At 42.6% G+C, this 16,096-nt stretch overlaps 2 non-coding genes across 2 annotated transcripts; both read right to left on the bottom strand.

Annotated features, from left to right (window-relative positions):
* Positions 1-2,761: 2,761 nt before the first annotated feature.
* On the bottom strand, positions 2,762-2,880 carry LOC138361531 (5S ribosomal RNA). The gene has a single exon (XR_011227012.1). It is a non-coding gene; the product is annotated as a 5S ribosomal RNA (ribosomal RNA).
* A 10,559-nt stretch (positions 2,881-13,439) lies between these two features.
* On the bottom strand, positions 13,440-13,558 carry LOC138361530 (5S ribosomal RNA). The gene has a single exon (XR_011227011.1). It is a non-coding gene; the product is annotated as a 5S ribosomal RNA (ribosomal RNA).
* Positions 13,559-16,096: the final 2,538 nt, after the last annotated feature.

The following is a 16,096-nucleotide window of genomic DNA, read 5'->3' as shown; positions in this document are numbered from 1 at the left end:
CTGGAGCTCGCCGGTAACGCCGCACGTGACAACAAGAAGACCCGTATCATCCCACGTCACTTGCAGTTGGCCATCCGCAACGACGAAGAACTCAACAAACTTCTGTCTGGCGTAACCATTGCACAGGGAGGTGTTCTTCCAAACATTCAGGCAGTTCTTTTGCCAAAGAAGACAGAGAAGAAGTAAGCACTTCTGCCACCCACCACGACAAATACCATAACCAGGCTCCATCCGGAGCCACACACACTTTAATAGAGAGATTCAAGTAGACAATCAACTTTCAAACATTAATAATAACATTTATATTGATTTCATTTGGAATGTGTACATAACAAACAAACAAACAAAACAAAATTATAGGGGATATTCAGCATCACTTGGAATATTAACCAATCATATAAATCCAATATATATTTTATATTTTACTTTAAGCGAGGAATTCATATTCTATTAATTTTTAATCATACAAATGAACAAAAGCAATTCTTCACTAGACGTAATGAATGAATAAATGATCAAGGTTTTAATGTGTTTCATGAATATATATATATATATATATATATATATATATATATATATATATATATATATATATATATATATATATATATATATATATATATATATTAATACTTGTGAACCAGAATATGTTTGAGCAGCAGCGATCGTGCCTGCCATTGGCCGAAGTGCAACAATTCAAATAATTTAAAGGGCCTGCTCGGGTATATAAGAGAGGCTGGGAGACTGGGGCCGGTGGTGGGTGATGGGTGATGAGTGATGGTGTGGTGTGGTATGGTGTTGTTAAGAGTTGATTTACGGCCAGCCAGCCAGCTGCAGCCAAGGCAGGGCAGGGCAGGGCAAGGCAAGGCAAGGCAAGGCAAGGCAAGGCAAGGCAATAACAGAACAGGACAGGACAGGACAGGCAAGGCAAGGCAAGGCAAGGCAAGCAGGCGGGCGGGCAGGCGGGCGGGCGGGCGGGCGGGCGGGCGGGCGGGCGGGCGGGCGGCGGGCCAGCCAGCCAGCCAGCCAGGCAGGCAGGCAGGCAGGCAGGCAGGCAGGCAGGCAGGCAGGCAGGCAGGCAGGCAGGCAGGCAGGCAGGCAGGCAGCCAGCCAGCCAGCCAGCCAGCCAGCCAGCCAGCCAGCCACTCCCACTTTGTATTTATATGCATTCAATTTATATTCAAACATTATATATGTTAAGGGCCTAGTTTTAGTGTTTATTTTAAAAATGACAAACATCGAGTCGTTTTACCAGTCCTTTAGCGTTAACAGTGATGCATTTTAAAACTGAACAGAAATCACCTTTTCTGGATATATCAAATATCGAATCCGCTTAATGTGCCTACAATTCAATCATTCAAAAAATACATAATTTACATCATGCCTTTTCATAGAACAGACAATAAGATTTGAGACAATAAGAACTTTACTTTTATAACTAAAGTTGCACAATTATACCAACTCTATGGTGGCTGGGTGGTAAGGTGTGTGGCTGGTGTTTTGGAAGTCGCGAGTTCAAACGACCCAATGGGAGTACTTTTTTTTTTTGCCATACAATCTTCCTAATACTATTATGTAGGTGTGTGTGTGTGTGTGTGTTTTTATTCATTCTTTGGTTTTATAGATGACATACATATTGACTCCTTTTACCGGTCCTTAATTAGGCTCTGGGGAAGCAATGGTGGTGGTGCATTTAAAACTAAACCAAAAATCACCAGTTCTGGACGCGTCAAATATCATATCCGCTTAATGTGTCTACAACCTAATTACTTAAAACTACACTATTTAATTCATTCATATCATGTGCATATTGGTCATTATGCTCATACAACCGACATCAAAATTTATTTTCATTATTAGAATCATACATTTCATCAAGTAATACAGATACAAAGAGATTTTCTTTCTGAGAAGACCGTTAGTATTGGCTGGCTGGCAGGCAGGCAGGCATTTGAGGGTTATTATTTCGCCTGTTGATTGGGGGGAGGGTTGATGTGTTAGGGGGTTTTCGGTTAGGTGTGGTGGTGGTGATTGGTGGTGATTGGTGGTGATTGGTGGTGGTGGTGATTGGTGGTGAGTAGTGGTGGTGGTGGTGAGTAGTGGTGGTGGTGGTGGTGGTGGTGGTAGTAGGTGGGAGGGGGGGGGGGGGGGAAGGGGACTGATGGTCTGTGGATTCCTTCTCCGTACCCCTTACATATAAGCAAAAACATGCCTTCCTGTGGGTATAGAAACATTAACACAAATTATATATGTAACTGATATTGTAGCCTTTTAAACAGAAAAGATTTGTACATACAAATACTTTTAAATTATCATTTATTTGTGGAAATGGCATTTACGTCATTAAATTGATACCTCAGCATCAAGCTTGTGTCCTGCAGCTGTGGTCCAGTGGTAAAGTGTATATAAGTGATGCGTATTCTTGGAGTTGCGAGTTCAAACCCGGATTAAGCTATATATATATATATATATATATATATATATATATATATATATATATATATATATATATATATATATATATATATATATATATATATATATATATATATATATATATATAAAACAACATGTTTTGTTTTGGTTGTTTGTTTTTGTATAAAGCCTCACACACTATATTAAGCGAGTTTGTTTTAAACATGACATACATATTAATTCATTTTACCAGGCCTTATTCCACACAACTCCGTGAATTTCCCGTGGAGCCAGCCATTCAAACAAAAACAAACGAAACAAAACAAAACAAAACAAAAAACATTATTGCCAACAGCATTTGGTGTTCCCAGGCGGTCACCCATCCAAGTACTAACCAAACCCAACGTTGCTTAACTTCGCTGATCGGACGAGAAGCGGTGTTCTCAACGTGGTATGGCCGTTGGCATGAGACTGCCTACACATTGTGGCTAATAACCAACTCTTTTTAGTCATCACGGCAGGATACGGACCTTCTTGTGGTGTCTTAATGGTAATTGTATCCTAACATATTTTTGTCTCCTTGGCATGGATATTTAACATCGTTTATTCAGTCTTGGGTTTATGTTCTTTCGCCATTTACAGACATTTTACATCTACCTACTTCCTCAGCCTGCCCTGCCAATTTCTAATGAATTTGTGGATTTTCTTTTGTAATACATACATGTGTGTGCTCATCTGCTCTTCAGTTTTTATGATATTTGTCTCATCTGTCCTGCTTTATGATACTTTTACAAAGAACATGAACAAATGCTTCTATTTTAGAGAAGATATGGGATCCAGGTTTCGGAGCCGTAAAACCAACCGTTGTGATTGGTGGACGAGTTGCCAGGTTGCAGCTTCTGTACCGTGCCGGCACATAAATAGGTTCGGCTCAAGCGGCGGCAGCATCATTCCCCCGTGACTGTCTGAGCGTCTCTCATCACCTTGGTTATCTCATCATCATCATGGTAGAAGCAAAGCCTACCAAGAAGGCTGCGGCTGCTGCTGTGGTGGCCACCACCAGGAAACCTCGCGTCCAGGTTGCTCACCCGAAAACTAGTCAAATGGTTCTAGCCGCGGTCGCAGCACTCAAAGACCGTAAGGGCTCGTCTCTACAAGCAATCAAGAAGTACGTTGTTGCCAACAACAAAGTCGAGGCTGCCAAGATCGCCATTTACATCCGAAGATTTCTCAAGAAAGCAGTGGCTGACGGCATTCTTGTTCAGACCAAGGGAAGTGGAGCTAGTGGATCATTCAAGCTGGCCGTAGCAGAGAAGAGGGCCGTTCTAACTCCCAAGAAAGCCACCACAACCAAGAAACCATCTACAGCAGCAAAGAAGGCCGTGGTAACTCCCAAGAAAGCCGCCACAAGCAACAAACCACCTACAGCCTTGAAAAAGAAGCAGCAGCAGCAGCTTGTTGTTGGGAACAAAAAGCCCAAAATAAAGAGAGCTTCAAAATCTCCCAAACCACCCAAGGCAAAGAAAGCTGTCAAGAAAACAACAAAGGCAAAATAAACGATGACATGCAAGCAGCATGAATACACATGACAATAAACATCCAGGCCTCCCCCCTCAGTGGAGGGGCCTCATATGATTCCAAAAAGAGTTTAGTTTTGTAGACAAATAAATCATTACTTTTGGGGTAGATTTACTCTGTATATTATATATATATATATATATATATATATATATATATATATATATATATATATTTATATATACACATGGGTGAGGTGATATGGTACCAAAGTTTTGGGTAAGGTGATTGACATTTACACAAGATAAAACACGAACCAATGGGAATAAAAACATAAGAATGGAAGTAACTGCAGAAGGCCTATTGGCCCATAACACAAGCACTTCCTCTTGATGCTTCTATATTGGTTCGGAGTCTTGAAGCTATAATATATATATATATATATATATATATATATATATATATATATATATATATATATATATATATATATATATATATATATATATATATATATATATATATATATATATATATATATATATATATATATATATATATATATATATATATATATATATATATATATATATATATATATATGCACACAAAACTAAATAGTCTTGTTAGACAAATTGCCCCTATTAGAGGCAAGTTGACTAACAAGCCGAATGACTGCAATTGTTTTGAATTTGAGTTAAATCTAACATAGAAATGTAATCAAACCTAACCTAACCTATGCTAACCCAAGCTAAGCTAACCTAACCTAACCTAAGCTAACCCAAGCTAAGCTAAGCTAAGCTAACCTAACCTAACCTAACCTAAGCTAACCTAACCTAACCTAACCTAACCTAACCTAACCCAGCAATTCATGATCTTAATATAATACTGTTAATTGGATAAACCAATTTGGAAAGAAATGTTCGAAAATAACAAAATTAACTGTGCTTGTTAGGAAAATTGGGCCTTGCATACTTGTCCCAATAGTGTGGTTCTCGCTTTTAGGTACGACATAAACGTATACCTAAGTTGAGAGAGAAAAAGATTCGCACTCAAACATGCATATCGATTGCCAGTCCTGAATTCTGGGTAGATATTCGTGTCCTCCCTTTTCATTTACCATCATTTGGATACTATCAAAACAGCTCTGAGAAGGATAAAATGAATAAAACGGGTAGCTCACTCATGTAAAAAGGAAGAGTTGGGAAAGATCTCTCTCTCTCTCTCTCTCTCTCTCCCCCTCACCCCCCACCAATGATCCTGCTCTGCTAGTATATAACGTAACAAACCTTCCCCCCCCCCCCCTCCCTCCCCAATCAGAGTCCCTTTAAGCATGCGAGGATAAAAAATAGATTTCATAAGACCCAATGTGCTAGCTGATATCAAAACAATTTATGTTATCGTCTATTAAGCCCTTCAGTAAAAAAGTATAGGGACCTAATTAGGTCCCGTTTTGAGGTGGTGGTGGGTGGAATCGATGGATTAGCCAAGCTCTTATCCGCCGAATCCGTAGAGGGTACGACCCTGGCGCTTCAGAGCGTACACCACGTCCATAGCAGTGACGGTCTTCCTCTTGGCGTGTTCCGTGTAGGTTACAGCATCACGGATGACGTTCTCGAGGAACACCTTCAGGACGCCACGGGTCTCTTCGTAGATGAGACCCGAAATACGCTTCACGCCGCCACGACGAGCTAAGCGACGAATAGCGGGCTTGGTGATGCCCTGGATGTTGTCACGTAGCACCTTACGATGACGCTTGGCGCCACCCTTTCCGAGTCCCTTGCCTCCCTTGCCGCGTCCAGTCATGGTGTTGAAGTTGTGTGAATCGAATTGACGAATGCCATTCATTCATTCATTTAAATATAGGTCAAGATACCCTGATGGGTGAGCGTGGAAGTGGGGATAGGGGAAGAATTAGTGGGGGTGAGAGGAAGGGTTTTCAGTATGAGGTAAAGTGCCAGGGCTAGACCCAGCTGCATGGCATTGAAATCGTTATGACCAGACTAGGCAGTGAAGGCAAGGAATCGGATCTCTGTGACAACATTTCGTCTTTTCTGAGCACCCACGGAGACAGCAGCCCTCAGCTGGGTGTGTCCTGGGGGCTCACTCCAGATGTGGTCTTAGATCTGCTAATCAGCATCGCGCCCCACCCAAGGCACCAGAAAACGGGAGCTAGTTGGTCCCCCCCTAAAGAGGGGGGAGAAGAGTTAGGAGGCTATAGTTGGAAGTTTGGTTATTTGAGTAGTGATATTATAGGAGAGGGGTTATGTAAAGGACGGAGCAGGAGGTGGATCGTCAATCAGGTTAAAGAGGTTGTGCGTATGTCTGGGTCTGCTTAGGACGTTTCTGAGGAACGTGTCGTAGTTGTCATGATAGGTGAGAATTCTGTCAATCTGTTTCTTCCCCATAGTATCCCAGGTTATGTTCAGAGGTGGGATGTTCGCCCACTCATGCAGGGCCTCACTGGTGGTGAAGTCCTGCCAGTGGGTATTGAACACCCATCTCAGAGCCCTGTTCTGGGTACGCTGGAGTTTCTTCCTATTTGTTGGTGCTGCAAGTGTGAGTGGGATCGGTGCATATGTTAGGAGTGGGAGAATAAGTGTTTTGTATAAATAGAGCTTGGTGGCTTGGGAGGCATGTTTGAGTGGGTAGAGTTTTGATAGAGCGTTTGAGGCTATAGCTTTCTTGGGTGTTATGTGTGTGTGAAAGCGAAGGTTGAAGTCTAGTGTGAGTCCAAGTACTGTGGTTTTGTTGACTCTTGGGATCTGGGTTGCATCTGGTGATTGAGAGTAGAGTTTTACTGGGTCAGGGTTACGTCGTTTGTTGTAGAAAAAGTATGTAATTTTTGACTTGTTGGGGTTTGTTTTTATTCGCCAGTCGTGTTCCCAGAGGGTGACTTTGTCTATTTCTTGTTGTGCTTTCCGTGTGAGGGCGTTAATCGTATAGTCTGTGATCAGTTGGGTTACGTCGTCAGCGTAGCAAAGGGTCATTGATGTCCAGTATATTGGGTCAGGGATGTCGTTTATATAGAGTATGTATAAGGTTGGTGAAAGAACTGAGCCCTGAGGGACACCTGCATTTAGGTTGAAATAACCTGACAGCTTGCTGAGGAATTTGATCTGCATCTTTCTATTTGTTAGAAAGCTGCAGAGTAGCCTCTGCATGCTGTCAGATAGTTGAAACAGAGTGCAGAGTTTGTAACGTAGGCCGTCGTGCCATACAGTGTCAAAAGCCTTTTCGACGTCCTTTGCAATGAGGGCCGACTTGGCCCTCTGGTGTTTATTTATGGAGAGGTAGTTTGTTATTATGTTCAGTGCGTCTTGTGTTGAGCGGTGTTGTCTGAAGCCAAATTGTTTGTCTGTCAATATGTTTTTGTGTTCTAGGTGATTCCTGAGTTTATGATTAATGAGTTTTTCGTATACTTTCCCTAATGTCTCTAGTAAGCTGATCGGTCTGTAGTTCTTAGGGTCTGTCGGGGATTTTTGGGGTTTTGGAATGAGGATTGCTGTGGCTTCTTTGAATGGGCTTGGGAAATATCCTGATGCTAGTGAGGCGTTGTAGACGTCTGTGAGTGCAAGGATTAGGGGGTCTGGAAGTTGCTTGAGGAGAGCTTGGCCAATGCCAGAGGCTCCTGGGGCTTTACGTCTGGTGTTCTTGAGCATGAGTTTAACTTCTTCAGGTAGTATTGATTCTGTGAGGTCACTTTCTAAGTCGTCTAGTGTCGTGAGGTCAATGGTAGGGTAGTGTGTGATGGCATGAGGGTTGTGTCGTATCCATGTTTCTACTCTGTTTATGTTTTGTATTGCTGTTGGTTGTGGGGGGTGGGGATTGAAGATGTCCTGCCAGTGTTGTTTGAATATGCCTATTACTTCTGAGGGATCGGTGTAGTTTTGATTGTTGTGAGTGATGTATGTAAAGGCAGAAGAGGAGGAGTTTCCTCTGATCCTCTTTATGAAGTTCCAGAATTGTTGTGGAGTTGTTTTTCTCTGTATTTCAGCTTTATGTATGAGTTTCTCCCAGTTGTTAGCATGGTCTTGGTCAAGGCTGTTGAGTATGTGGTTTTTGAGTATAGTGAGGTCTGTGTTTACTTGATTGTATCTGTGAAGGTTGTGGGTGAATCTGTTGTGATAGCAGGAGAGTAGCCTTTTTGTTCTGATCGAAGGAAAAAAGGAGTATCTGGTTTTGTGGGTTGTTTTTGGAATGGTAGCATCAGCTGCTTGTATGATGTTATTCTGGATGGTGAGGACTTGGGAATCTATGTCTGTGTGTGGTTTGTCTTGGAAGTTGTAGCCGCACGATTTCCCGACTATATCCCATCAAGCGGACGTACTAGTAGCATTGCAACTCCTGCCTGCCCTTACTTTACGCTTGTGGTCGAGTAGACACGGCTTTCTCACAACGCTTTCAAAACTGCAGTTGCCTACTCGTCTGTTTCACGTCCCTGTGAAATGACTTTTGCACAAATCCAAAAAATAGAGCAAAATCAGCGATAATAGTGATTGAGGTGAGCCGCCTGTTGGCTGCAGCCAGAGGAAGGAGGGGAGGGGCAACGGGGTGACGTAGGCGAGTCGAGCAGCCAATGGCGCTCGAGCAAGCGCCTCGAGACGGCGTATATAAGCAAAAATTTTTCGGCGCCGGCCATCACAAACCACAGTTGTTCACCATGGCTCGCACCAAGCAGACTGCTCGCAAGTCCACGGGAGGCAAGGCTCCTCGTAAGCAGCTGGCCACCAAGGCAGCACGCAAGTCTGCTCCTGCCACAGGGGGTGTGAAGAAGCCTCACCGTTACAGGCCCGGAACGGTCGCCCTGCGTGAGATCCGTCGTTACCAGAAGAGCACCGAGTTGCTCATCAGGAAACTTCCCTTCCAGCGTCTGGTGCGCGAGATTGCCCAGGACTTCAAGACCGATCTTCGCTTCCAGTCGTCTGCCGTCATGGCTTTACAGGAGGCATCCGAGGCTTACCTGGTCGGTCTCTTCGAGGACACTAACCTCTGTGCCATCCACGCCAAGCGTGTCACCATCATGCCAAAGGACATTCAGCTTGCTCGCCGTATCCGTGGAGAGCGTGCATAAGCTAAATCGACCACCCTAGTATACACCAAACTCGGCCCTTCTCAGGGCCAAAATATCCTTCTAAGGAGATTTCAGACATTCCTAGCATAATTTAGGTGTCATACATACATGTGATATCAATAAATCAAGTCATTTGTAGTACAACCTGTTCTCTTACAAACAAAACGCCGTCGCTTTTCACTCTTATGCACTGTCAAGGATCACCCCCCCCCCCCCCCCCAAAATAAAAATTGTCATACTGTACTAGAAATAAAAGCAGCTTGTATAAGTGACATATACTGTCCAGTCCTGTTTTATTCTGTTTTCGGTCCTCTGGCTTAATCTGTTAAGTTAGGAGATGACATTTTAAATTAACCGTTTTCTTGACATTTTCAAACCTAAGAGGGTGGCCTGCATAGTAATCCTAATGTGGAACATAACAATGAATCTCTAATCTCTAGAAAAAAGATACCGAGTGCTTATATGTGTTGAGAGAGAGAGAGAGAGAGAGAGAGAGAGAGAGAGAGAGAGAGAGAGAGAGAGAGAGAGAGAGAGACACACAGACAAGATAGACAAGACAGACAGACAAACAGACAGACAGACAGACAGACAGACAGACAGACAGACAGACAGACAGACAGACAGACAGACAGACAGGCAGGCAGGCAGGCAGACAGACAGACAGACAGACAGACAGACAGACAGACAGACAGACACTGAGAGAGAGAAACACACACAGACAGTTTCATAAATATTCTCATTTTATAGCTATTTGCTTTCAGTGACAGAGGTTTTTGTTATAATAGTATTGGTGTCTAACACTCACAATCTCTTTAGAAATTAAAGTGTGGCTCCAATGGAGCCGAGTTTGTTGGTTTGAGGCCAAGCCACCACCACAGGGCAGTAAGTAAGCCGTTTACTTGGAGGAGGTGTACTTGGTGACGGCCTTAGTGCCCTCAGAGACGGCGTGCTTGGCCAGTTCTCCGGGCAACAGGAGCCTTACAGCCGTCTGGATCTCCCGACTGGTAATGGTGGAACGCTTGTTGTAGTGGGCCAGGCGAGAAGCCTCGGCGGCGATGCGCTCGAAGATGTCGTTCACGAACGAGTTCATGATCGACATGGCTTTGGAAGAGATACCAGTGTCGGGGTGGACCTGCTTCAGCACTTTGTAGATGTAGATGCTGTAGCTCTCCTTCCTCCTGCGCTTCTTTTTCTTATCGCCCTTGGCAATGGCCTTCTGGGCCTTTCCGGCCTTCTTGGCAGCCTTTCCAGATGCCTTGGGTGGCATGATGATGCTCGTGCTGGCTGGCGTTGCGATACAATAATGAACTTTTGCGCGAGGCGAGCTTTCCTTTTATATCCCGCTCGCGACTCAGCTCAGAGCGGGTCGCGTGGCGGAGCGCGCTGATTGGTCAGTGGCGGGCTCCCTTGATCCTGAGCGGGGTATATAACACGAAGCTCGATCTGCGGGGCGGCATAAAACACCACAAACCCACAACAGCAGCAGCAATGTCAGGACGCGGCAAGGGAGGCAAAGTGAAGGGCAAGTCAAAGTCTCGCTCCAGCAGGGCCGGACTTCAGTTCCCCGTGGGCAGAATTCACCGTCTGCTGCGTAAGGGCAACTACGCCGAACGCGTCGGTGCTGGCGCTCCTGTCTACCTGGCAGCCGTCATGGAATACCTCGCTGCCGAAGTTCTGGAGCTCGCCGGTAACGCCGCACGTGACAACAAGAAGACCCGTATCATCCCACGTCACTTGCAGTTGGCCATCCGCAACGACGAAGAACTCAACAAACTTCTGTCTGGCGTAACCATTGCACAGGGAGGTGTTCTTCCAAACATTCAGGCAGTTCTTTTGCCAAAGAAGACAGAGAAGAAGTAAGCACTTCTGCCACCCACCACGACAAATACCATAACCAGGCTCCATCCGGAGCCACACACACTTTAATAGAGAGATTCAAGTAGACAATCAACTTTCAAACATTAATAATAACATTTATATTGATTTCATTTGGAATGTGTACATAACAAACAAACAAACAAAACAAAATTATAGGGGATATTCAGCATCACTTGGAATATTAACCAATCATATAAATCCAATATATATTTTATATTTTACTTTAAGCGAGGAATTCATATTCTATTAATTTTTAATCATACAAATGAACAAAAGCAATTCTTCACTAGACGTAATGAATGAATAAATGATCAAGGTTTTAATGTGTTTCATGAATATATATATATATATATATATATATATATATATATATATATATATATATATATATATATATATATATATATATATATATATATATATATATATATATTAATACTTGTGAACCAGAATATGTTTGAGCAGCAGCGATCGTGCCTGCCATTGGCCGAAGTGCAACAATTCAAATAATTTAAAGGGCCTGCTCGGGTATATAAGAGAGGCTGGGAGACTGGGGCCGGTGGTGGGTGATGGGTGATGAGTGATGGTGTGGTGTGGTATGGTGTTGTTAAGAGTTGATTTACGGCCAGCCAGCCAGCTGCAGCCAAGGCAGGGCAGGGCAGGGCAAGGCAAGGCAAGGCAAGGCAAGGCAAGGCAAGGCAATAACAGAACAGGACAGGACAGGACAGGCAAGGCAAGGCAAGGCAAGGCAAGCAGGCGGGCGGGCAGGCGGGCGGGCGGGCGGGCGGGCGGGCGGGCGGGCGGGCGGGCGGCCAGCCAGCCAGCCAGCCAGGCAGGCAGGCAGGCAGGCAGGCAGGCAGGCAGGCAGGCAGGCAGGCAGGCAGGCAGGCAGGCAGCCAGCCAGCCAGCCAGCCAGCCAGCCAGCCAGCCAGCCAGCCACTCCCACTTTGTATTTATATGCATTCAATTTATATTCAAACATTATATATGTTAAGGGCCTAGTTTTAGTGTTTATTTTAAAAATGACAAACATCGAGTCGTTTTACCAGTCCTTTAGCGTTAACAGTGATGCATTTTAAAACTGAACAGAAATCACCTTTTCTGGATATATCAAATATCGAATCCGCTTAATGTGCCTACAATTCAATCATTCAAAAAATACATAATTTACATCATGCCTTTTCATAGAACAGACAATAAGATTTGAGACAATAAGAACTTTACTTTTATAACTAAAGTTGCACAATTATACCAACTCTATGGTGGCTGGGTGGTAAGGTGTGTGGCTGGTGTTTTGGAAGTCGCGAGTTCAAACGACCCAATGGGAGTACTTTTTTTTTTTGCCATACAATCTTCCTAATACTATTATGTAGGTGTGTGTGTGTGTGTGTGTTTTTATTCATTCTTTGGTTTTATAGATGACATACATATTGACTCCTTTTACCGGTCCTTAATTAGGCTCTGGGGAAGCAATGGTGGTGGTGCATTTAAAACTAAACCAAAAATCACCAGTTCTGGACGCGTCAAATATCATATCCGCTTAATGTGTCTACAACCTAATTACTTAAAACTACACTATTTAATTCATTCATATCATGTGCATATTGGTCATTATGCTCATACAACCGACATCAAAATTTATTTTCATTATTAGAATCATACATTTCATCAAGTAATACAGATACAAAGAGATTTTCTTTCTGAGAAGACCGTTAGTATTGGCTGGCTGGCAGGCAGGCAGGCATTTGAGGGTTATTATTTCGCCTGTTGATTGGGGGGAGGGTTGATGTGTTAGGGGGTTTTCGGTTAGGTGTGGTGGTGGTGATTGGTGGTGATTGGTGGTGATTGGTGGTGGTGGTGATTGGTGGTGAGTAGTGGTGGTGGTGGTGAGTAGTGGTGGTGGTGGTGGTGGTGGTGGTAGTAGGTGGGAGGGGGGGGGGGGGGGGAAGGGGACTGATGGTCTGTGGATTCCTTCTCCGTACCCCTTACATATAAGCAAAAACATGCCTTCCTGTGGGTATAGAAACATTAACACAAATTATATATGTAACTGATATTGTAGCCTTTTAAACAGAAAAGATTTGTACATACAAATACTTTTAAATTATCATTTATTTGTGGAAATGGCATTTACGTCATTAAATTGATACCTCAGCATCAAGCTTGTGTCCTGCAGCTGTGGTCCAGTGGTAAAGTGTATATAAGTGATGCGTATTCTTGGAGTTGCGAGTTCAAACCCGGATTAAGCTATATATATATATATATATATATATATATATATATATATATATATATATATATATATATATATATATATATATATATATATATATATATATATATATATATATATATAAAACAACATGTTTTGTTTTGGTTGTTTGTTTTTGTATAAAGCCTCACACACTATATTAAGCGAGTTTGTTTTAAACATGACATACATATTAATTCATTTTACCAGGCCTTATTCCACACAACTCCGTGAATTTCCCGTGGAGCCAGCCATTCAAACAAAAACAAACGAAACAAAACAAAACAAAACAAAAAACATTATTGCCAACAGCATTTGGTGTTCCCAGGCGGTCACCCATCCAAGTACTAACCAAACCCAACGTTGCTTAACTTCGCTGATCGGACGAGAAGCGGTGTTCTCAACGTGGTATGGCCGTTGGCATGAGACTGCCTACACATTGTGGCTAATAACCAACTCTTTTTAGTCATCACGGCAGGATACGGACCTTCTTGTGGTGTCTTAATGGTAATTGTATCCTAACATATTTTTGTCTCCTTGGCATGGATATTTAACATCGTTTATTCAGTCTTGGGTTTATGTTCTTTCGCCATTTACAGACATTTTACATCTACCTACTTCCTCAGCCTGCCCTGCCAATTTCTAATGAATTTGTGGATTTTCTTTTGTAATACATACATGTGTGTGCTCATCTGCTCTTCAGTTTTTATGATATTTGTCTCATCTGTCCTGCTTTATGATACTTTTACAAAGAACATGAACAAATGCTTCTATTTTAGAGAAGATATGGGATCCAGGTTTCGGAGCCGTAAAACCAACCGTTGTGATTGGTGGACGAGTTGCCAGGTTGCAGCTTCTGTACCGTGCCGGCACATAAATAGGTTCGGCTCAAGCGGCGGCAGCATCATTCCCCCGTGACTGTCTGAGCGTCTCTCATCACCTTGGTTATCTCATCATCATCATGGTAGAAGCAAAGCCTACCAAGAAGGCTGCGGCTGCTGCTGTGGTGGCCACCACCAGGAAACCTCGCGTCCAGGTTGCTCACCCGAAAACTAGTCAAATGGTTCTAGCCGCGGTCGCAGCACTCAAAGACCGTAAGGGCTCGTCTCTACAAGCAATCAAGAAGTACGTTGTTGCCAACAACAAAGTCGAGGCTGCCAAGATCGCCATTTACATCCGAAGATTTCTCAAGAAAGCAGTGGCTGACGGCATTCTTGTTCAGACCAAGGGAAGTGGAGCTAGTGGATCATTCAAGCTGGCCGTAGCAGAGAAGAGGGCCGTTCTAACTCCCAAGAAAGCCACCACAACCAAGAAACCATCTACAGCAGCAAAGAAGGCCGTGGTAACTCCCAAGAAAGCCGCCACAAGCAACAAACCACCTACAGCCTTGAAAAAGAAGCAGCAGCAGCAGCTTGTTGTTGGGAACAAAAAGCCCAAAATAAAGAGAGCTTCAAAATCTCCCAAACCACCCAAGGCAAAGAAAGCTGTCAAGAAAACAACAAAGGCAAAATAAACGATGACATGCAAGCAGCATGAATACACATGACAATAAACATCCAGGCCTCCCCCCTCAGTGGAGGGGCCTCATATGATTCCAAAAAGAGTTTAGTTTTGTAGACAAATAAATCATTACTTTTGGGGTAGATTTACTCTGTATATTATATATATATATATATATATATATATATATATATATATATATATATATATATATATTTATATATACACATGGGTGAGGTGATATGGTACCAAAGTTTTGGGTAAGGTGATTGACATTTACACAAGATAAAACACGAACCAATGGGAATAAAAACATAAGAATGGAAGTAACTGCAGAAGGCCTATTGGCCCATAACACAAGCACTTCCTCTTGATGCTTCTATATTGGTTCGGAGTCTTGAAGCTATAATATATATATATATATATATATATATATATATATATATATATATATATATATATATATATATATATATATATATATATATATATATATATATATATATATATATATATATATATATATATATATATATATATATATATATATATATATATGCACACAAAACTAAATAGTCTTGTTAGACAAATTGCCCCTATTAGAGGCAAGTTGACTAACAAGCCGAATGACTGCAATTGTTTTGAATTTGAGTTAAATCTAACATAGAAATGTAATCAAACCTAACCTAACCTATGCTAACCCAAGCTAAGCTAACCTAACCTAACCTAAGCTAACCCAAGCTAAGCTAAGCTAAGCTAACCTAACCTAACCTAACCTAAGCTAACCTAACCTAACCTAACCTAACCTAACCTAACCCAGCAATTCATGATCTTAATATAATACTGTTAATTGGATAAACCAATTTGGAAAGAAATGTTCGAAAATAACAAAATTAACTGTGCTTGTTAGGAAAATTGGGCCTTGCATACTTGTCCCAATAGTGTGGTTCTCGCTTTTAGGTACGACATAAACGTATACCTAAGTTGAGAGAGAAAAAGATTCGCACTCAAACATGCATATCGATTGCCAGTCCTGAATTCTGGGTAGATATTCGTGTCCTCCCTTTTCATTTACCATCATTTGGATACTATCAAAACAGCTCTGAGAAGGATAAAATGAATAAAACGGGTAGCTCACTCATGTAAAAAGGAAGAGTTGGGAAAGATCTCTCTCTCTCTCTCTCTCTCTCTCCCCCTCACCCCCCACCAATGATCCTGCTCTGCTAGTATATAACGTAACAAACCTTCCCCCCCCCCCCTCCCTCCCCAATCAGAGTCCCTTTAAGCATGCGAGGATAAAAAATAGATTTCATAAGACCCAATGTGCTAGCTGATATCAAAACAATTTATGTTATCGTCTATTAAGCCCTTCAGTAAAAAAGTATAGGGACCTAATTAGGTCCCGTTTTGAGGTGGTGGTGGGTGGAATCGATGGATTAGCCAAGCTCTTATCCGCCGAA

This window comes from Procambarus clarkii, unplaced genomic scaffold (genome assembly GCF_040958095.1).
Source record: "Procambarus clarkii isolate CNS0578487 unplaced genomic scaffold, FALCON_Pclarkii_2.0 HiC_scaffold_443, whole genome shotgun sequence".
NCBI classification, from domain to species: domain Eukaryota; kingdom Metazoa; phylum Arthropoda; class Malacostraca; order Decapoda; family Cambaridae; genus Procambarus; species Procambarus clarkii.
The sequence above is the reverse complement of the archived record's forward strand: the minus strand, read 5'-3'. Positions and strand labels throughout refer to the sequence as shown.